This window comes from Bos javanicus, chromosome 17, assembly GCF_032452875.1.
Source record: "Bos javanicus breed banteng chromosome 17, ARS-OSU_banteng_1.0, whole genome shotgun sequence".
In the NCBI taxonomy this organism is placed as follows: domain Eukaryota; kingdom Metazoa; phylum Chordata; class Mammalia; order Artiodactyla; family Bovidae; genus Bos; species Bos javanicus.
This window is the reverse complement of record NC_083884.1, coordinates 1,542,686-1,563,712: the sequence shown is the minus strand read 5'-3', so window position 1 is coordinate 1,563,712 and position 21,027 is coordinate 1,542,686. Positions and strand designations below refer to the sequence as shown.

General features: G+C 37.6%; 1 long non-coding RNA gene across 1 annotated transcript in view; it reads right to left on the bottom strand.

The window, feature by feature from the left end:
* Positions 1 to 17,024, bottom strand: part of LOC133228482 (uncharacterized) — a 53,277-nt gene extending 36,253 nt beyond the window's left edge. Inside the window, exons 1-2 of the long non-coding RNA XR_009730214.1 lie at positions 16,862 to 17,024; positions 16,683 to 16,756 (exon numbers count right to left, since the gene is read on the bottom strand). This is a non-coding gene — a long non-coding RNA (uncharacterized LOC133228482). The remainder of the gene's footprint in view (positions 1 to 16,682; positions 16,757 to 16,861) is intronic.
* Positions 17,025 to 21,027: the final 4,003 nt, after the last annotated feature.

The following is a 21,027-nucleotide window of genomic DNA, read 5'->3' as shown; positions in this document are numbered from 1 at the left end:
AGATAGAATGGTAGAAATAAATGAATCAGAGAGGAAAAAAGAAAAATGAATTAAAAGAAATGAGGACAAACTCAGAGACCTCTGGGACAATGTTAAAAGCCCCAACATTCGAATCATAGGAGTCCCAGAAGAATAAGGCAAAAATAAAGACCATGAGAAAATACTTGAGGAGATAATAGTTGAAAACTTCCCTAAAATGGGGAAGGAAATAATCACCCAAGTCCAAGAAACCCAGAGAGTCCCAAACAGGATAAGCCGAAGGCAAAACAGCCCAAGACACTTATTAATCAAATTAACAAAGATCAAACACAAAGAACAAATATTAAAAGCAGCAAGGGAAAAACAACAAATAACAACAAGGGTATTCCCATAAGGATAACAGCTGATCTTTCAATAGAAACTCTTCAGGCCAAAAGGGAATGGCAGGACATACTTAAAGTGAGGAAAGAAAATAATCTACAGCCCAGATTACTGTACCCAGCAAGGATCTCATTCAAATATGAAGGAGTAATTAAAAGCTTTACAGACAAGCAAAAGCTGAGGGAATTCAGCACCACCAAACCAGCTCTCCAACAAATGCTAAAGGATCTTCTCTAGACAGGAAACAGAAAAAGGGTGTATAAACTCGAACCCAAAACAATAAAGCAAATGGCAATGGGATCATACTTATCAATAATTACCTTAAACGTAAATGGGTTGAATGCCCCAACCAAAGGACAAAGACTGGCTGAATGGACACAAAAACAAGATGCTTATATACATTGTCTACAAGAGACCCACTCAAAACAAGGGAAACATACAGACTGAAAGTGAAGGGCTGGAAAAAGATATTCTACTCAAATAGAGATCAAAGAAAGCAAGAGTAGCAATACTCATATCAGATAAAATAGACTTTAAAACAAAGGCTGTGAAAAGAGACAAAGAAGGACACTACATAATGATCAAAGGATCAATCCAAGAAGAAGATATAACAATTATAAATATATATGCACCCAACATAGGAGCACAGCAATATGTAAGACAAATGCTAACAAGTATGAAAGGGAAAATTAACAATAACACAATAATAGCAGGAGACTTTAATACCTCACTCACACCTATGGATAGATCAACTAAACAGAAAATTAACAAGGAAACACAAACTTTAAAGGATACAATAGACCAGTTAGACCTAATTGATATGTATAGGACATTTCACCCAAAAACAGTGAATTTCACCTTTTTCTCGAGCACACACGGAAACTTCTCCAGGATAGATCACATCCTAGGCCATAAATCTAGTCTTGGTAAATTCAAAAAAAAAGAAATCATTCCAAGCATGTTTTCTGACAACAATGCAGTAAGATTAGATCTCAATTACAGGAGAAAAACTATTAAAAATTCCAACATATGGAGGCTGAACAACACGCTGCTGAATAACCAACGAATCACAGAAGAAGTCAAAAAAGAAATCAAAGTATACACAAAAACAAATGAAAAAGAAAACAAAACAACCCAAAACCTGTGGGACACTGTAAAAGCAGTGTTAAGGGGAAAGTTCATAGCAATACAGGCATACCTAAAGAAACAAGAAAAAAGTCAAATAAATAACCTAACTCTACACCTAAAGCAACTAGAAAAGGAAGAAATGAAAAACCCCAGGGTTAGTAGAAGGAAAGAAATCTTAAAAATTAAGGCAGAACTAAATGCAAAAGAAACAAAAGAGACCATAGCAAAAATCAACAAAGCCAAAAGATGGTTCTTTGAAGGATAAATAAAATTGACAAACCATTAGCTAGATTTATCAAGAAACAAAGGAAGAAAAATCAAATCAATAAAATTAGAAATGAAAAAGGAGAGATCACAACAGACAACACAGAAATACAAAGGATCATAAGAGACTACTATCAGCAATTATATGCCAATAAAATGGACAATGTGGAAGAAATGGACAAATTCTTAGAAAAGTACAACTTTCCAAAACTGGACCAGGAACAAATAGAAAATCTTAACAGACCAATCTCAAGCATAGAAATGAAACTGTAATCAGAAATCTTCCAGTAAAAAAAAAGCCCAGGTCCAGACAGTTTCACAGATGAATTCTACCAAAAATTTGGAGAAGAGTTAGCATCTATCCTACTCAAACTCTTCTAGAAAATTGCAGAGGAAGGTAAACTTCCAAACTCATTCTATGAGGCCACCATCACCCTAATACCAAAACCTGACAAAGATCCCACAAAAAAAGAAAACTACAGGCCAATATCACTGATGAACACAGATGCAAAAATCTTTAACAAAATTCTAGCAAACAGAATCCAACAACACATTTAAAAGATCATACATCATGACCAAGTAGGCTTTATCCCAGGGATGCAAGTATTCTTCAATATCCACAAAACAGTCAATGTTAATACACCACATGAACAAACTGAAAAATAAAAGCCATATGATTATCTCAATAGATGCAGAGAAAGCCTTTGACAAAATTTAACATCCATTTATGATAAAAACTCTCCAGAAATCAGGAATAGAAGGAACATACCTCAACATAAGGTGGAGAGATCTGACAGAATGTGGTCCACTGGAGAAGGGAATGGAAAAACACTTCAGTATTCTTTCGTAAGAACCCCATGAACAGTATGAAAAGGCAAAAATGATAGGATACTGAAAGAGAAACACACCAGGTCAGTAGTTGCCCAAAGTGCTACTGGAGATGAGTGGAGAAATAACCCCAGAAATAATGAAGGGATGGAGCCAAAGCAAAAAGAATACCCAGCTGTGGATGTGACTGGTGATAGAAGCAAGGTCCGATGCTATAAAAAGCAATATTGCATAGGAACCTGGAATGTTAGGTCCATGAATCAAGGCAAATTGAAAGTGGTCAAACAAGAGATGGCAAGAGTGAATGTCGACATTCTAGGAATCAGCAAACTGAAATGGACTGGAATGGGTGAATTCAACTCAGATGACCATTATATCTACTACTGTGGGTAGGAATCCCTCAAAGAAATGGAGTAGCCATCATGGTCAACAAAAGAGTCTGAAATGCAGTACTTGGATGCAATCTCAAAAACGACAGAATGATCTCTGTTTGTTTCCAAGGCAAACCATTCAATAATACAGTAATCCAAGTCTATGCCCCAACCAGTAATGCTGAAGAAGCTGAAGTTGAAGGGTTCTATGAAGACCTACAAGACCTTTCAGAACTAACGCCCAAAAAAGATGTCCTTTTCATTATAGGGGACTGGAATGCAAAAGTAGGAAGTCAAGAAACACCTGGAGAAACAGGAAAATTTGGCCTTGGAATATGGAATGAAGCAAGGCAAAGACTAACAGAGTTGTGCCAAGAAAATGCACTGGTCATAACAAACACCCTCTTCCAACAACACAAAGAAGACTCTATACATGGACGTCACCAGATGGTCAACACCAAAATCAGATTAATTATATTCTTTGCAGCCAAAGATGGAGAAGCTCTATACAGTCAGCAAAAACAAGACCAGGAGCTGACTGTGGCTCAGATCATGAACTCCTTATTGCCAAATTCAGACTGAAATTGAAGAAAGTAGGGAAAACCACTAGACCATTCAGGTAGGACCTAAATCAAATCCCTTATGATTATACAGTGGAAGTGAGAAATAGATTTCGGGCCTAGATCTGATAGATAGAGTGCCTGATGAACTATGGAATGAGGTTCGTGACATTGTACAGGAGACAGGGATCAAGACCATCCTCATGGAAAAGAAATGCAAAAAAGCAAAATTGCTGTCTGGGGAGGCCTTACAAATAGCTGTGAAAAGAAGAGAAGCAAAAAGCAGAGGAGAAAAGGAAAGATATAAAAATCTGAATGCAGAATTCCAAAGAATAGCAAGAAGAGATAAGAAAGCCTTCTTCAGCAATCAATGCAAAGAAATAGAGAAAAACAACAGAATGGGAAAGACTAGAGATCTCTTCAGGAAAATCAGAGATACCAAAGGAACATTTCATGCAAAGATGGGTTCAATAAAGGACAGAAATTGTATGGACCTAACTGAAGCAGAAGATATTAAGAAGAGGTGGCAAGAATACACAGAAGAACTGTACAAAAAAGAGCTTCACGACCCAGATCATCACGATGGTGTGATCACTCACCTAGAGCCAGACATCCTGGAATGTAAAGTCAAGTGGGCCTTACAAAGCATCACTACGAACAAAGCTAGTGGAGGTGATGGAATTCCAGTTGAGTTATTCCAAATCCTGGAAGATGATGCTGTGAAAGTGCTGCATTCAGTATGCCAGCAAATTTGGAAAACTCAGCAGTGGCCACAGGACTGGAAAAGGTCAGTTTTCATTCCAATCCCAAAGAAAGGCAATGCCAAAGAATGCTAAAACTACCGCACAATTGCACTCATCTCATACGCTAGTAAAGTAATGCTCAAAATTCTCCAAGCCAGGCTTCAGAAATATGTGAACCATGAACTTCCTAATGTTCAAGCTGGTTTTAGAAAAGGAAGAGGAACAAGAGATCAAATTGCCAACATCCGCTGGATTATGGAAAAAGCAGGAGAGTTCCAGAAAAATATCTGTTTCTGCTTCATTGACTATGCCAAAGCCTTTGACTGTGTGGATCATAAGAAACTGTGGAAAATTCTGAAAGAGATGTGAATACCAGACCACCTGATCTGCCTCTTGAGAAGTTTGTATGCAGGTCAGGAAGCAACAGTTAGAACTGGACATGGAACAACAGACTGGTTCCAAATAGGAAAAGGAGTACGTCAAGGCTGTATATTGTCACCCTGTTTATTTAACTTATATGCAGAGTACATGATGAGAAACACTGGACTGGAAGAAACACAAGCTGGAATCAAGATTGCCAGGAGAAATATCAATAACCTCAGATATGCAGATGACACCATCCTTATGGCAGAAAGTGAAGAGGAACTAAAAAGCCTCTTGACGAAGGTGAAAGCGGAGAGTGAAAAAGTTGGCTTAAGCTCAACATTCAGAAAACGAAGATCATGGCATCCGGTCCCATCACTTCATGGGAAACAGACAGGGAAACAGTGGAAACAGTGTCAGATTTTAGTTTTCTGGGCTCCAAAATCACTGCAGATGGTGACTGCAGCCATGAAATTAAAAGACACCTACTCCTTGGAAGGAAAGTTATGACCAACCTAGATAGCATATTCAAAAGCAGAGACATTACTTTGTCAACAAAGGTTCGTCTAGTCAAGGCTATGGTTTTTCCAGTGTTCATGTATGGATGTGAGAATTGGACTGTGTAGAAGGCTGAGCACCGAAGAATTGATGCTTTTGAACTGTGGTGTTGGAGAAGACTCTTGAGAGTCCCTTGGACTGCAAGGAGATCCAAGCAGTCCATTCTGAAGGAGATCAGCCCTGGGATTTCTTTGGAGGGAATGATGCCAACGCTGAAACTCCAGTACTTTGGCCACCTCATGCGAAGAGTTGACTCATTGGAAAGGACTCTGATGCTGGGAGGGATTGGGGGCAAGAGGAGAAGGGGACGGCAGAGGATGAGACGGCTGGATGGCATCACTGACTCGATGGACGTGAGTCTGAGTGAACTCCGGGAGTGGGTGATGGACAGGGAGGCCTGGCGTGCTGCAATTCATGGGGTCGCAAAGAGTTGGACACGACTGAGCGACTGATCTGATCTGATCTGATGACAAACCCACAGCAAACATTATCCTCAATGGTGAGAAATTGAAAGCATTTCCCTTAAAGTCAGGAACAAGACAAGGGTGCCCACTTTTACCACTACTATTCAACATAGTTTTCGCAGTTTTGGTTAGAGCAATCAGAGCAGAAAAAGAAATAAAAGTAATCCAAATTGGAAGAGAAAAAGTAAAACTCTCACTGTTTGCAGATGACATATTCCTCTACATAGAAAACCCTAAAGACTCCACCAGAAAATTACTAGAGCTAATCAATGAATATAGTAAAGTTGCAGTATATAAAATCAACACACAGAAATCCCTGCATTCCTATACAGTAATAATGAGAAAACAGAAAGAAAAATTAAGGAAACAATCTCATTCACCATTGCTATGAAAATAATAAAATACTTAGGAATATATCTACCCAAAGAAACTAAAGACCTATATATAGAAAACTATAAAACACTGGTGAAAGTAATCAAAGAGAACACTAATAGATGGAGAAATATACCATGTTCATGGATCAGAAGAATCAATATAATGAAAATGAGTATACTCCCCAAAGCAATCTATAGATTCAATGCAATCCCTATCAAGCTACCAACGGTATTTTTCACAGAGCCAGAGAGAATAATATCACAATTTGTATGGAAATACAAAAAACCTCAAATAGCCAAAGCAATCTTGAGAAAGAAGAATGGAATTGGAGGAATCAGCCTGCCTGACTTCAGGCTCTACTACAAAGCCACAGTCATCAAGACAGCGTTGTACTGGCACAAAGACAGAAATATAGAAAGCCCAGAGATAAATCCATGCACCTATGGACACCTTATCTTTGACAAAGGAAGCAAGAATATACAATGCAGAAAAGACAACTCTTTAACAAGTGGTGGGGGGAAAACTGATCAACCACTTGTAAAAGAATGAAAGTAGAACACTTTCTAACACCATACACAAAAATAAACTCAAAATGGATTAAGTATCTAAACGTAAGACCAGAAACTATAAAATTCCTAGAGGAGAACATAGGCAAAACATTCTCTGACATAAATCACAGCAGGATCCTCTATTACCCACCTCCCAGAATATTGGAAATAAAAGCAAAAATAAACAAATGGGACATAATTAAAATTAAAAGCTTCTGCACAACAAAGGAAACTACAAGCAAGGTGAAAAGACAGCCTTCACAATGGGAGTAAATAACAGCAAATGAAGCAACTGACAAAGAATTAATCTTTAAAATATACAAGCAACTCCTGAAGCTCAATTCCAGAGAAATAAATGACCCAATCAAAAAATGAGCCAAAGAACTAAACAGACATTTCTCCAAAGAAGACGTACAGACAGCTAACAAACACATGAAAAGATGCTCAACATCACTCATTATCAGAGAAATGCAAATCAAAACCACAATGAGGTATCATTTCACAAAAGTCTACAAGCAATAAATGCTGGAGAGGGTGTGGAGAAAAGGGAACCCTCTTACACTGTTGGTGGGAATGCAAACTAGTACAGCCACTATGGAGAACAGTCTGGAGATTCCTTTAAAAACTGGAACTAGAACTGCCATATGACCCAGCAATCACACTGCTGGGCATACACACGGAGAAAACCAGAATTGAAAGGGACACATGTACCCCTATGTTCATTGCAGCACTGTTTATAATAGCCAGGACATGGAAGCAACCTAGATGCCCATCAGCAGATGAATGGATAAGAAAGCTGTGGTACATATACACAATGGAGTATTACTCAGCCTTTAAAAAGAATGCATTTGAATCAGTTCTAATGAGGTGGATGAAACTGGAGCCAATTATACAAAGTGAAGTAAGCCAGAAATTAAAACATCAATACAGTATACTAATTCATATATATGGATTTAGAAAGATGGCAATGATAACCCTGTACACGAGACAGGAAAAGAGACACAGATGTATAGAGCAGTCTTTTGGACTCTGTGGGCAAGGGTGAGGGTGGGATGATTTGAGAGAATGACTTTGAAACATGTATAATATCATATGTGAAAAGAATCTCCAGTCCAGGTTCGATGCATGATACAGGATGCTCTGGCCTGGTGCACTGGGATGACCCAAAGGGATGGTATGGGGAGGGAGCTAGAAGCGGGGTTCAGGATGGGGAATACGTGCACACCCGTGATAGATTCATGTTGATGTATGGAAAAGCCAATACAGTATTGTAAAGTAATTAACCTCCACTTAAAATAAATAAATTTGTATTAAAAGAGAGAGAGATGGAGAAATTGAAAAAACATAGACTAAATTAAATGGGAGCAGTGAATATGAAATAGAAAAAGTGAAACAAACAGGATAAAAGAAAATGATCCTCATACAGTCCAATTGTTTTTAAACATGGCTGCTTATTAGAAACATATCTGAGTTTCCCTGCTTTATTTTGTACTCCAAGGCCAAACTTGCATGTTATTATGAGTATCTCTTGGGTCTATACTTTTGCATTCTAATCCTGTATGATGAGAAAGATATCATTTTTTTTTTTTTAATTCGGTGTTCATTCTAGAAAGTGTTGTAGGCTTTTATAGAACTGATCAACATCAGCTTCTTTGGCATCAGTGGTTCGACATAGACTTAGATTACTATGATGTTGAATGGTTTGCCTTGGAAATGAATGAAGGACATTCTGTCATTTTTGAGATTGCACCCAAGTACTGCATTTCGGTCTCTTGTTGACTATGGAGGCTACTCCATTTTTTAAGGGATCCTTGCTCATAGTAGTTCATACACTGGTTATCTAAATTAAATTCACCCTTTCCCATCCATTTTAGTTCACTGATTCTTATGATATCAATGTTCAACCTTGCCATCTCCTGCTTGATCATATCCAATTTACCTTGATTCATGGACCTAATATTCCAGATGATGTGCCATGATAAGTTACTTCAGTCATGTCTGACTCTGTGTGATCCTATGGAAAGTAGCCCATCAGGTTCCTCTTTCCATTGGGATTCTACAGGCAAGAATACTGAAGTGGGTTGCCATGCCCTTCTCCAAGGGATTCTCCCAACATAGGGATCGAACCCATGTAACTTATATCTCCTGAATTGGCAGGTGGGTTCTTTACCACTAGCACCACCTGGGAAGCTCAACATTCCAGGTGCCTATGCAATATTACTCTTTACAGTATTAGACTTTACTTTCACCACTAGACACACCTACAACAGAGCATCGTTTCTGCTTTGGCCCAGCCACTTCATTTTTTCTAGAGCTATTAGTAACTGCCCTCTGCTCTTCCCTAGTGGCATATTGGACACCTTCCAACCTAGGGTGGCTCGTCTCCCAGCATCATATCTTTTTGCCTTTTCATATTTATTGTCCATGGAGTTTTCCAAGCAAGAATACTGGAGTGGGTTGTAATTTTTTCTCCTGTGGACCACATTTTGTCAGAACTCTTCAATATGATCCATGCATCTTGGGTTATCCTTCATGGCATGATTCATAGCTTCATTGAATTATGCAAGCCCCTTTACCATGACAAGGCTGTGATACATGAAAGGGAAGGGTAGTAATGCCACTACCCACAGTCAAACACTGTTAACAGATTTATGCATATTTTTGTTATATAAATTTATTTAAAGTAAATTTATATATATATTAAAAAGTATATGTACACATGTTCACACACATGTATACACGTACTGATTTTTAATTGCTAAAAATGCTATATAATGTATCTTTCTTTATTAATAAATCATGACTATCTTCTGATTTATCTATACCTTTAAAAAAAATAAATATAAAGTTCATGCTTACCAATTTCAAAGCATAAGTTATATGATAGCAATTTCAACAAAACTTCAATTCTTTTCTGATATTATTTCATTGTGAGTACAGAAAGGAAGGAGACAAATTTAATAAAAAAAAAGTGATTGTGTTCTGGGGTTTAAAAACTTTTTAGTTACATTACATATAATGATTCTCTTCCTTTTTTTGAAAGTTTTTGTTGAAGAATAGTTGATTTACAATGTTGTATTAATTTCTTATATACAGCAAAATGACTCAGTTATACATATATGTGTCCCATATATATGTAATTACTTGCCCCTTCTAATCCTAGAGTCCCATTCCATCACTCCAACCCCTTCCTTCTTGGCAACCACAAGTCTGTTCTCTAAATCTGTGACAATTTTTATTTTGTAGATACACTGATTTGTACTCTATTTGAGATTCCACATGTAAGTGATATCATACGATATATGTCTTTCTCCTTATGACTTACTTCATATAAAATGGCATTATTTGATTCTTTCTGATGGCTTAGTAATATCTCATGAAATAATACTCATACACACGCACACACACAGTATCTTCTGTATCCATTCTGTTGATAAACATTTAGGTATTTAGGTTGTTTTCATGTCTTTCTTAGCTATTGTAAATACTGCTTCTAGGAACATAAGTGTGTCTGTATCCTTCTGAATTATAGTTTTGTCTGGGTATATGCCCAGGGGTGAGATTGCTATATCATATGGCCACTCTATTTTTAGGTTTTTGAGGAATATCAATACTGTTTTACATAGTGGCTGCATCAATGTACATTCTCAGCAACAAAATAAGAGTATTCCCTTTTCTCTACACTCTCTACAGCATTTGTTACTTGGTGATGTTCTAATGATGGCTATTCTGATTGGTCTGAGGTGGTACTTCACCGTACTTTTTTTTTTAATTAATTAATTTATTTTAATCAGAGGCTAACTACTTTACAATATTGTAGTAATTTTTGCCATACATTGACATGAACCAGCCATGGGTGTACATATGTAGAGTGTCCTGACTCAGTGTAGTTTTTATTTGCATTTGTTTAATAATTAGCAATGTTGAGCATATTTTCATGTGCTTATTGGCCATCTGCAGGTCTTTTTTGGAGAAATGTCTATTTATGTCTTCTTCCCCTTTTTGATTGGGTTGTTTTTGTTGTTGTTTTGCTGTTGTTGTTGTTGTTGAGTTGTATAAGCCTTTGTCAGCTCCATTTTTGCAACTATTTTCTCCCATTCTGAAGGTTGTCTTTTCATTTTGTTTATGGTTTCCTTTATTGTGCAAAAAGTGTAAGTTTGATTAGATACTATTTGTTCATTTTCACTTTTATTTCTATTACCTTGGGAGACTGGCCTAAGAAAACATTGTTGCAACTATGTCAGAAGATGTTTTGCCTATGATTGCTACAGCAAAGGTCTTAATGACCTGGATAACCACAATGGTATGAACCAGACATCCTGCAGTGTGAAATGAAGTGGGCCTTTAAGAAAAAATACTACAAACAAAGCTAGTGGAGGTAACAGAATTCTAGCTGAGCTATTTCAAATCTTAAAAGATGATGCTGTGAAAGTGCTATACTAAATATGATAGCAAATTTGGAAAATTCAGCAGTGACCACAGGACTGGAAAACATCCAGTTTTCATTCTAATACCAAAGAAAGACAAGGCCAAACAATGTTCAAACTACCATAAAATTGCACTCATTTAATATGCTAGCAAGATTTTGCTGAGAATCCTTCAAGCTAGGCTTCAATGGTATGTGAACTGAGAAATTCCATATGTTCAAGCTGGGCTTAGAAAAGGCAGAGGAACCAGAGGTCAAATTGCCAACATCCATTGGATCATAGAAAAAACAAGGCAATTCCAAAAGAACGTCTACTTCTCCTTCATTGACTATGCTATCACAACAAACTGTGGAAAATTCTTAGACATGGGAAACCAGACAATCTAAACTGCCTCCTGAGAAACATGTATGCAGGTTAAGAAGCAACAGTTAGAATTGTACATGGAACCATGGACTGATTCTAAGTTTGGAAAGGAGTATAACAAGGCTGTTTATTGTCATCCTGCTTATTTAACTTGCATGCAGAGTGTGATGTGTGCTGTGCTTAGTTGCTCAGTTGTGTCCAACTCTTTGCAACCCCATGGACTGTAGTCCACTAGGCTCCTCTGTTCATGGGTATTCTCCAGGCAAAAAAACTGGACTGGGTCACAATGCCCTCTTCCAGGGGGTCTTCCCAACCCAGGTATTGAAGCCAGGTATCCCTCATTAAAGGCAGATTATTCACCATCTGAACCACCAGGGAAGCCCAAGAATACTTGACTGGGTAGCCTATCCCTTCTCCAGAGGAATTTCCCAACCCAGGTATCAAACCAGGGTCTCCTGCATTGCGGCCAGATTCTTTACTACCTGAGCTACACAGTAAGCCCTACATGCAGAGTACATCATGCAAAACGCTGGGCTGGATGAAGCTGGAATCAAGATTGCTGGGAGGAATACCAATAACCTCAGATATGCAGATAACACCACCCAAATGACAGAAAGCTTAGAGGAACTAAAGAGCTTCTTCATGAGGGTGAAAGAAGAGAGTGAAAAAGCTGGCTTAAAATCCAACATTCAAAAATCTAAGATAATGGCATAGGTTCCCAACATTTCATGGCAAATAGATGGGGAAAAACAGAATCAGTGACAGACTTTATTTTGGGCTCCAAAATAACTGTGAGAGTGACTGTAGCCATGAAATTAAAAGACATTTACTCCTTGGAAGAAAAGCTATGACAAACCTAGACAGTGTATTAAAAAGCAGAGACATTACTTTAACAATGAAGCTCTGTCTACTCAAGTTATAGTTTTTCCAATAGTCACGTATAGATGTGAGAGTTGGACCATAAAGACGGCTGAGCACTGAAGAATTGATGCTTTTGAAATGTGGTGCTAGAGAAGACTCTTGAGAGATCCTTGGAGAGCAAGGAGATCAAACCAGTCAATCTTAAAATAAATCAACCCTGAATATTCTCATTGGAAGGACTGATACTGAAGCTCCAATACTTGACCACCTGATGGGAAGAGCTGATTCACTGAAAACATCTTTAATGCTGGGAAACATTGAGGGCAGGAGGAGAAAAGGGCAACAGCGAATGAGATGGTTAGATGGCATTGTCGACTCAATGGATGTGAGTTTGAGCAAATTATGGACGATAGTGAAGGACATGGAAGCCTGGAGTGCTGCAGTCCATGGGGTCGCAAACAATCAGACACAAGTGAACGACAGAACAAGGAGTTTTATGGTGTCATGTCTTATGTTGAAGTCCTTAAGCTGTTTTGGGTTTACTTTTGTGAATGATATGAGTGTGTGTTCTAACGTGATTGATTTACCTGCAGAAGCCCAACTTCCCAACACCACTTGCTGAAGAGACTGTTTCTCAATTCACATTATTGCCTCCTAATTAATCATAAGCATGCAGGTTTCCTTCTGGGTTCTCTATTCTGTTGCATTGATCTATGAGTCTGTTTTTGTGCCAACATTTGATAACTGTAGCTTTTGATTACTGTGTCTAAAATCTGGGAGGGTTATGCCTTCTGACTTGTTCTTTTTCCTCAGGATTGCCTTGGCAATTCTGGGTCTTTTTTGGTTCCACATGAATTTTAGGATTACTTGTTCTAGTTCTATGAAAAGTGTCCTGAGTAATTTGATAGGGATCACTTAAATCTCTATATTGCTTTGAGTAGTTCTATGATTTTTACACTATTCTTCCAATCCAAGAGCATGGAATATCTTCCCATTTCTTTGAATCATCTTTAATTTGCTTTTTAATGCTTTCTCAGTATATAAATATAAGTTCTCAGCATATAAATCTTCCAACTTCTTGGTAAGGTTTCCTCTAGGAATTTTATTTTTTGATGTATTTTTAAAAGAGATTATTTCTTATGTTTCGTTGTTAGTGTAAAGAAGTTCAACTTATTTCTGTATGTTAATCTTGTATTCTGCTACCTTGCTAACTTCATTTATCAGTTCTTGTAGTTTTTTCCAGGAGTTTTTGGGAATTTCTACATATATATATATAGTATCAATTCATCATGTATACTGACAGTTTTACCTCTTCCTTCCCAATTTGAATACCTTTGAGTTCTTTTTATTAGCTGATTGTTGTGGCTCAGACTCCCAATACTATATTGAAGAGAACTGGTGAGAGTGGGCATCCTTGAGTTGTTTCAGTTTTCATCTTTTCACACTTTAGTATTGTATTGCTATGGATTTGTTATAAACAGCTTTTCTTGTGTTAAGATGTATTCCCTCTGTACCCACTTTCATAAATCTTTATTTTATTTATTTTAAAAATACAAAGTAATACTTTTTAATGAGGATATACTATCTAAAGTTTTTTTTTCTGCTTTAACTATATAAAAATGAAAAAATTTTAATCTACCCCATATTTAAATTATGGAAATTTCAGAGAAAAAAATGTCTGACTGGTAGTTGGAAATGTATTCTAGTCATGATACCTCAGTTATTTCATGCTTAGCTCCAAGAACTTTTCATACAAAGATGGGCACAATAAAGGAGAGAAATGGTATGGACCTAACAGAAGCAGAAGATATTAAGAAGAGGTGGCAAGAATACACAGAAGAACTATACAAAAAAGATCTTCATGACCCAGATAATCACAATGCTGTGATCACTCACCTAGAGCCAGACATCCTGGAGTGCAAAGTCAATTGGGCCTTTAGGAAACATCACTCCGAACAAAGCTAGTGGAGGTGATGGAATTCCAGTTGAGATATTTCAAATCCTGAAAGATGATGCTGTGAAAGTGCTGAACTCAATATGCCAGCAAATTTGGAAAACTCAGCAGGACTAGAAAAGGTCAGTTTTCATTCAAATCCCAAAGAAAGGCAATGACAAAGAATGCTCATACTACCACACAATTGCACTCATCTCATGTGCTATCAAAGTAATGCTCAAAATTCTTCAAGCCAGGCTTCAACAGTATGTGAATCTTGAACTTCCAGGTGTTCAAGCTGGTTTTAGAAAAGGCAAAGGAAACAGAGATCACATTGCCAACATCCGCTGGATCATTGAAAAGGCAAAAGAGTCCCAGAAAAACATCTATTTCTGCTTTATTGACTATGCCAAAACTTTTGACTGTGTAGATCTCAACAAACTATGGAAAATTCTGAAAGAGATTGGAATACCAGACCATCTGCCCTGCCTCTTGAGAAATCTGTATGAAGGTCAAGAAGCAACAGTTAGAAGTGAACATGGAACAGACTGGTTCCAAATAGGGAAAGGAATACATTACCTTGGGTGAATATTAACACCATGCTTGCTGCTGCTGCTGCTGCTAAGTCGCTTCAGTCGTGTCCGACTCTATGTGACCCCATAGACTGCAGCCCACCAGGCTCCTCTGTCCATGGGATTCTCCAGGCAAGAACACTGGAGTGGGTTGCCATTTCCTCTTCCAATGCACGAAAGTGAAAAGTCAAAGTGAAGTCGCTCAGTCGTGTCCTACTCTTAGCGACCCCATGGACTGCAGCCTACCAGGCACCTCTGTCCATGGGATTTTCCAGGCAAGAGTACTGGAGTGGGGTGCCATTAACTTATATTCAGAGTACATCATGAGAAATACTGCACTGGATGAAGCACAAGCTGGAATCAAGGTTGCCAGAAGAAATAACCTCAGATATGCAGATGACACCACCCTTATGACAGAAAGTGAAGAAGAACTAAAGAGCCTCTTGAGGAAAGTGAAAGAGGAGAGTGAAAAAGTTGGCTTAAAACTCAACATTCAGAAAACTAAGATAATGGCAGCCAGTCCCATCACTTCATGGGAAACCGGGAAACAGTGGAAACAGTGACAGACTTTATTTTTGGGGGAGGGGTCCAAAATCACTGCAGATGGTAACTGCAGCCATGAAATTAAAAGACGCTTGCTCCTTGGATGGAAAGTTATGATCAACTTAGCATGTTGAAAAGCAGAGACATGACTTTGCCAACAAGGGTCCATCTAGTCAAGGCTATGGTTTTTCCAGTAGTCATGTATGGATGTGAGAGTTGGACTATAAAGAAAGCTGAGCACTGAAGAATTGATGCTTTTTACTGTAGTGTTAGAGAAGATTCTTGAAAGCCCCTTGAACTTCAAGGAGATCCAACCAGCCCATCCTAAAGGAAATCAGTCCTGAGTGCTCATTGGAAGGACTGATGCTGAAGCTGAAACTCTATTACTTTGATTCAAATAGCTGACTCATTGAAAAAGATCCTCATGCTGGGAAAGATTGTAGGCAGGAGGAGAAGGGAACAACAGAGGATGAGATTGTTAGATGGCATCACCGACTCAATGGACATGAGTTTGAGTAAACTCCAGGAGTTGGTGATGGACAGAGAGGCCTGGTGTGCTGTAGTCCATGAGGTTCCAAAGAGTTAGACATGACTGAATGACTGAACTGTAGTGAACTAGCTCCAAATACATAACAATAGTAGATAAAGTATAAAGCAGTTAACCAGAAACTAGAAAAATCTTACTGTTGAACAATAATGGCTTATCTATTGGGCTTCAGATCCACAAGCATGTAGTAGCAGCTTTGAGTTCTACTGCAAAGGAGTTCTATTGTAAAGTTCACTGTAAAGGAGACCAAAGTATTTGTGGGGTGAGTGATAAGTGATTTACACACTGTTATAATTCTGAAATGGAGGCTTATAAGGAATGTACAGAGACCCTTGTAATCATCTTTGTGTCTAGATCTGAGATATCATGACAGGACAGATAGCCCAAAATATCGTTTCAATAGCTAGTACTGGAAAGGCAGCCCATGGGTTGGATAAAAGCAGCACAGAGGAAACAAAAGTGAGACCAATGTAATAAAAATACCTTTGACTTACATTAAGCCTATTAAAATAATTCTAAAAATGTTTGAAGAAACCTAATATTAATCAAGATGGTAAATGAAAAATATAGTCAATACCATGAATTTACTTCAGAAAAATTTAAGGAATAGCTTACAATAAGCCTGTCTAGATGTTTTTCATAAAAAGCTAAGTGGTCCCAGACTAAGTACATAATATAAATCAGCATAAATGATTATTAAACAGGACAAGTTATATAAAATAATTCCTTTCAGACTCTGAATAAAAGGTGCAAGACTGCAATTCCTCGGTTGTGCATATAACATGAAGTTCTAGGATGTCTCTGGCTTTCTGTTTGAAGACACTTTCTCATCAAAATAGGGGAAAGCCACCTTGAGCACAGTGGTCTTGCTGACCTGATATAGCAGAAATCAAAGTTTGGGTTAGTGAAGCAGCTAGATTGTCTGGAAAATTTACCCTGGAGGAGAAACTGCAAAGAAGAGTTCATTAAATCTAAGTTGCACAATAGCCAAGACAAAGGAACCAAATGGAAAATTTTGAACTGAAATATATATATATATAATATGAAAAATACCATCATTTCTACAGCTGTAGTGTCCTTCAGGTTCTAAATAAACCACACAATATCTTCTGAATGAATATAAAAAATAAAAGGATATATAAGGATCCAGGAGTTAATCATACCATGAAGGAGTTTCAGTAAAAACTGAAAAGCTTTCAGAAACTAAGGCAGCTATTGTCTCAGCTTCTCTGTGACCAAATACCTTGTGTCTCAATTTCCTTCTGTATGTCTTCAAAGCTCTGTGTGTCACAATTTTCCCTGCAAACATGACTATGCCATATCTCCTAAGTGTAAATACTAGTTCTGCCTGCAAACTAAGGAAACTATTTTCTTTTTATCACAATTACTAATTCCTGTGAAAGAGAATCTAAGTCATGTGCCTATCCCTGATTGAATCTTCTTGGTGATCATGCTTGCTCAGGCAACATTAATTGGCCTGGGGACAATAACATTAATGTTGCCTAAACAAGCATAATCACCAAGGCCACTCCCAAAAATATATTTCTGAGAGGAGGAACACTCACTGAATGAACCTACTGCAAAAGCCAGCATTTCAAAAATATCAAATGTATTTTTAATTAGTTATAAGAAATCAAACATGCATTTCATGATTATTAAAAAACGACATTCACTAAATACCATATTGTTAGTAAATTTTGAAATAAATCCTTTGCAAAATATAATGAAGGCCTTTTCCCCCCGAGTTCTTTTCAAAGATTGAAAATAATTTATGCAATTGATAAAACAGCAATCTACTTTGTGTTGATTAAGATAGAAATTGTCTCCTTGGGGATAATGACTATGCAAAATCATTTAATATACTTTCATGTCAAATGACTCTGCTATTTACAGTCTAGTTACTAAATGTAGTAAGAGTAACAGACCATGCAATTTTCTTAAGCAGAGTAAAAACTCTGGGACTAGTAGCAGAGTAAAGACTATGCAATTTTCTTGAGCATTTATAATTGTCTACATTTTTCTACAGGGCAGAGAAGTAAACTGCAATACTCTGATGTGCCTAGAGTAGAAAGCATTAAGTACGCTGTGTCACCAAAGAGTTATTCTGAAACATGGGAAATAAAGGACTTATGTCACTTTCTTCCTGATTTTCCTCTTTGTTCTTATTTCATTGATTTGGGGGGGAAAGAAAAGGATTTCAGAAACAGCTGAAAACTATTCACAGTTGTGTAGCTATGTAAGAGCATCCTGCAAGAGGAAATCATAGGAATTAAGGTTTAGAGATAATGTGTATATATTTAATATTAATATGTAAATATTAAGTAACATTATATAACAATAAGGTGGGCATAATGAATAAAAGATGTCAACTGGATTAATTTAAGTGAAACACAAATACTTTAGTAAGAAAAGAGCCTATTCTTCAGATCTATGCTTGTTGGAAAGATAGGCTGTGGCATAAATTAGAAGAGAATTAACATGATTCAGTCATTTTTTATAGATTAGCTGCCCAGATGAGTGAAGACTCAGGGCTACAATTTTAAAGAAGTAATGAGATTCAGTTATTTTGGCTTCAGTCTCACTGTTTTGTCATGCTTGCCACGTGAGATCACTTCCCCTTTTAAAAATGTTTTGTTTAATTTGGTTTTGCTTTGCTTTGCTTTGTTTGCATGTTCAGCAGTGCTGTGCATTATTGCTTCATTTGGCACTAACAGCGACCATCAACTGTAAACTGAGTATGACACTGCCCTTTTATGAATCATTTTGGGCTGCCCTTATTTTGCAAATAGAAAGAGAGTATTGACTTCTAATAAAACTTAGAAAATCCTTAGTAAGGGCTTTATCACTTCATTAAAACTTCAGTAATCAGGGAAATCAGTCAGCCATCATCTCACTTTTGTGTGTGTGCTTTCCCACTATGCCAATTTGTCCATTCACTCATGCATTTGACGTGTTCACAGGAACTTCTGCCTAAAGAAGTGAGGAAGCTGAAGCATAGATTCTTATTAGACTGATAAAGTTAGACAGGACAAACCATTTAGAAAAGTTCATTAGAAAAAAGTGGGTAGTTATTCTACAGTTATCCTGTAACAGGCTTTTAAGAAAAGTTAACTGACTTGTTTAGGTGTCAAAGCATTTATTTTCAAATAAATTATTCTTTCTTATTAGTTAATTTACTCCTATATTAATGTAAACTGTGGCCATCTTTTCACAACAAAGGACAACACTCAAGTTGCACTATAATCCTCCTGGGACTGTTACAGTGTAATCAAGATAATTCTTATTTACATACTTGACCTACAATTTTCAAAGTATTCTCAAGTAACCCAAATGGTTAACAATAAAAGAAAAAAAAATTAAATTAGGAATAAACATTAAAATCATTTCTAAAGAATGTATATTGACAGAAAATTTCTTCTTACAGAAATTTAATTACAATGAGCATACAATTCTTAATATAGCATGATGCTAATTATATACATAAATATATATTGGGCTTCCCTGGTGGCTCTGTGGTAAAGAATCCACCTGTGATACAGGGGACATGGATTTGATTCCTGGGTTGGGAAGATCCCCTGGAGAAGGAAATGGCAACTCACTCTAGTATTCTCACCTGGGAAATCACATGGACAGAGGAGCCTGACAGTCTGCAGTCTATGGGGTCACAAAAGAGTTGGACACAACTTGTAATCCCCTGGAGAAGAGAATGGATACCCAGTCCAGTATTCTGGCCTGGAGAATTCTATGGACAGAGGAGCCTGGCAGGCTACAGTCCATGGGGTTGCCAAGAATTGGACATGATTGAGCTACCTTCACTTTAGCAACTAAACAACAACAATAAATATATATTACTGTCTTAGCCTAGTTTCTGTGTTTATATTTATTTCTACAAATACATCCATATAGTCTATAAAGATATATACCTAAATATTAAAAATTAACTCGACTTTTTTTTTTTTCTAAATTTTTTAGTTTCTACAATCAACAAATTTATTTTATAACTAACTCTTATACCTATCTAGCTTAATGGTTGAAAAGAGGAAGGGAGTTTTGAGACATTTCCCACTAAGTCAGGGAAGTAGGTGCCTGAGAGGAATTTCACCTGATTTAGTCAATAAGATATGTGATGCCACGCACACTCCATGTAAGGAGCACCAGAAGAGTGGAAAATATAAAAGGCCAATGAAGAAATAAAGAAATGTATATTTTAGATTTCACATATAAGTTATATCATATGGTATTTGCCTTTCTCTTTATAACTTATTCACTTAGTATGGCAATTTCTAGATCCATCCATGATGTGACTGCAAATGGCATTATTTCATTCCTTTTATGGCTGAGTAATATTCCATTGTATCACTTATATGTGAAATCTAAAATATGACACAATTGAAAATATCTATGAAACAGAAACAAACTCATAGCCAAAGAGAATAGACTTGTGGTTGCCAAAAGTGAGGGAGACTTGGAGAGGGAATGATTGAGAGTTTGAGATTAGCAGATCCAAATTAGTATATACAGGATGAATAAACAACAAGGTCCTACTGTATTGTTCAGGGAACTATGCTCAATATTCTATGATGAGGACAAAATGGCTGAGGCATAAGTAGACGTGGAGTACATCTCTCTCCATGGATACATCAGGACTACACCTCCAGACAGAGCAGTGCTTGCAGAACACCAGCTCTGAGCAGGCAGGAGTACCTGACAACTGGAAAAGAATATGTAGAAACACTCAAAACTCAGTAGGGTGAAGGAAGTAGGGGGGAAAGAGGAGAGTTAGTAGGACTGGAACTGCCCTCAGCAGATGAGGGAACTGAAGAAGGGGTCTGATCCCCATATCAGGACAATTTGAGGAGGAGAAACATTTGAGGCTGAGAGTGAAGCAGCTGATCTGTGACTGTCCGAATGGAATAAGAATCACACAGACAATCCTTGCAGCAGCCATACATAAGTCCCCTAGAAAAAAACAGCGGCTGGGAGCTCGGAGCTGGATTGTGGAGCAATCCCAGGGTGAGGTCTGTTGTTGACCAGAGGGAGTGTCCCAAGGGGATGTGAGGGAGGAGTCTGTGGTGGGAACTGCCTGTGAAGGAAAAGCAGGCAGCCATGGAAGCAAGACAGTCATGTGTAGCCATCAGGATGGAGCCATCATGGCAGCCACTCTCTCCCTCATGCCTGCATCAGCAGCTGAACAATAGAGAGGCTGGCCCTTAAAGTGC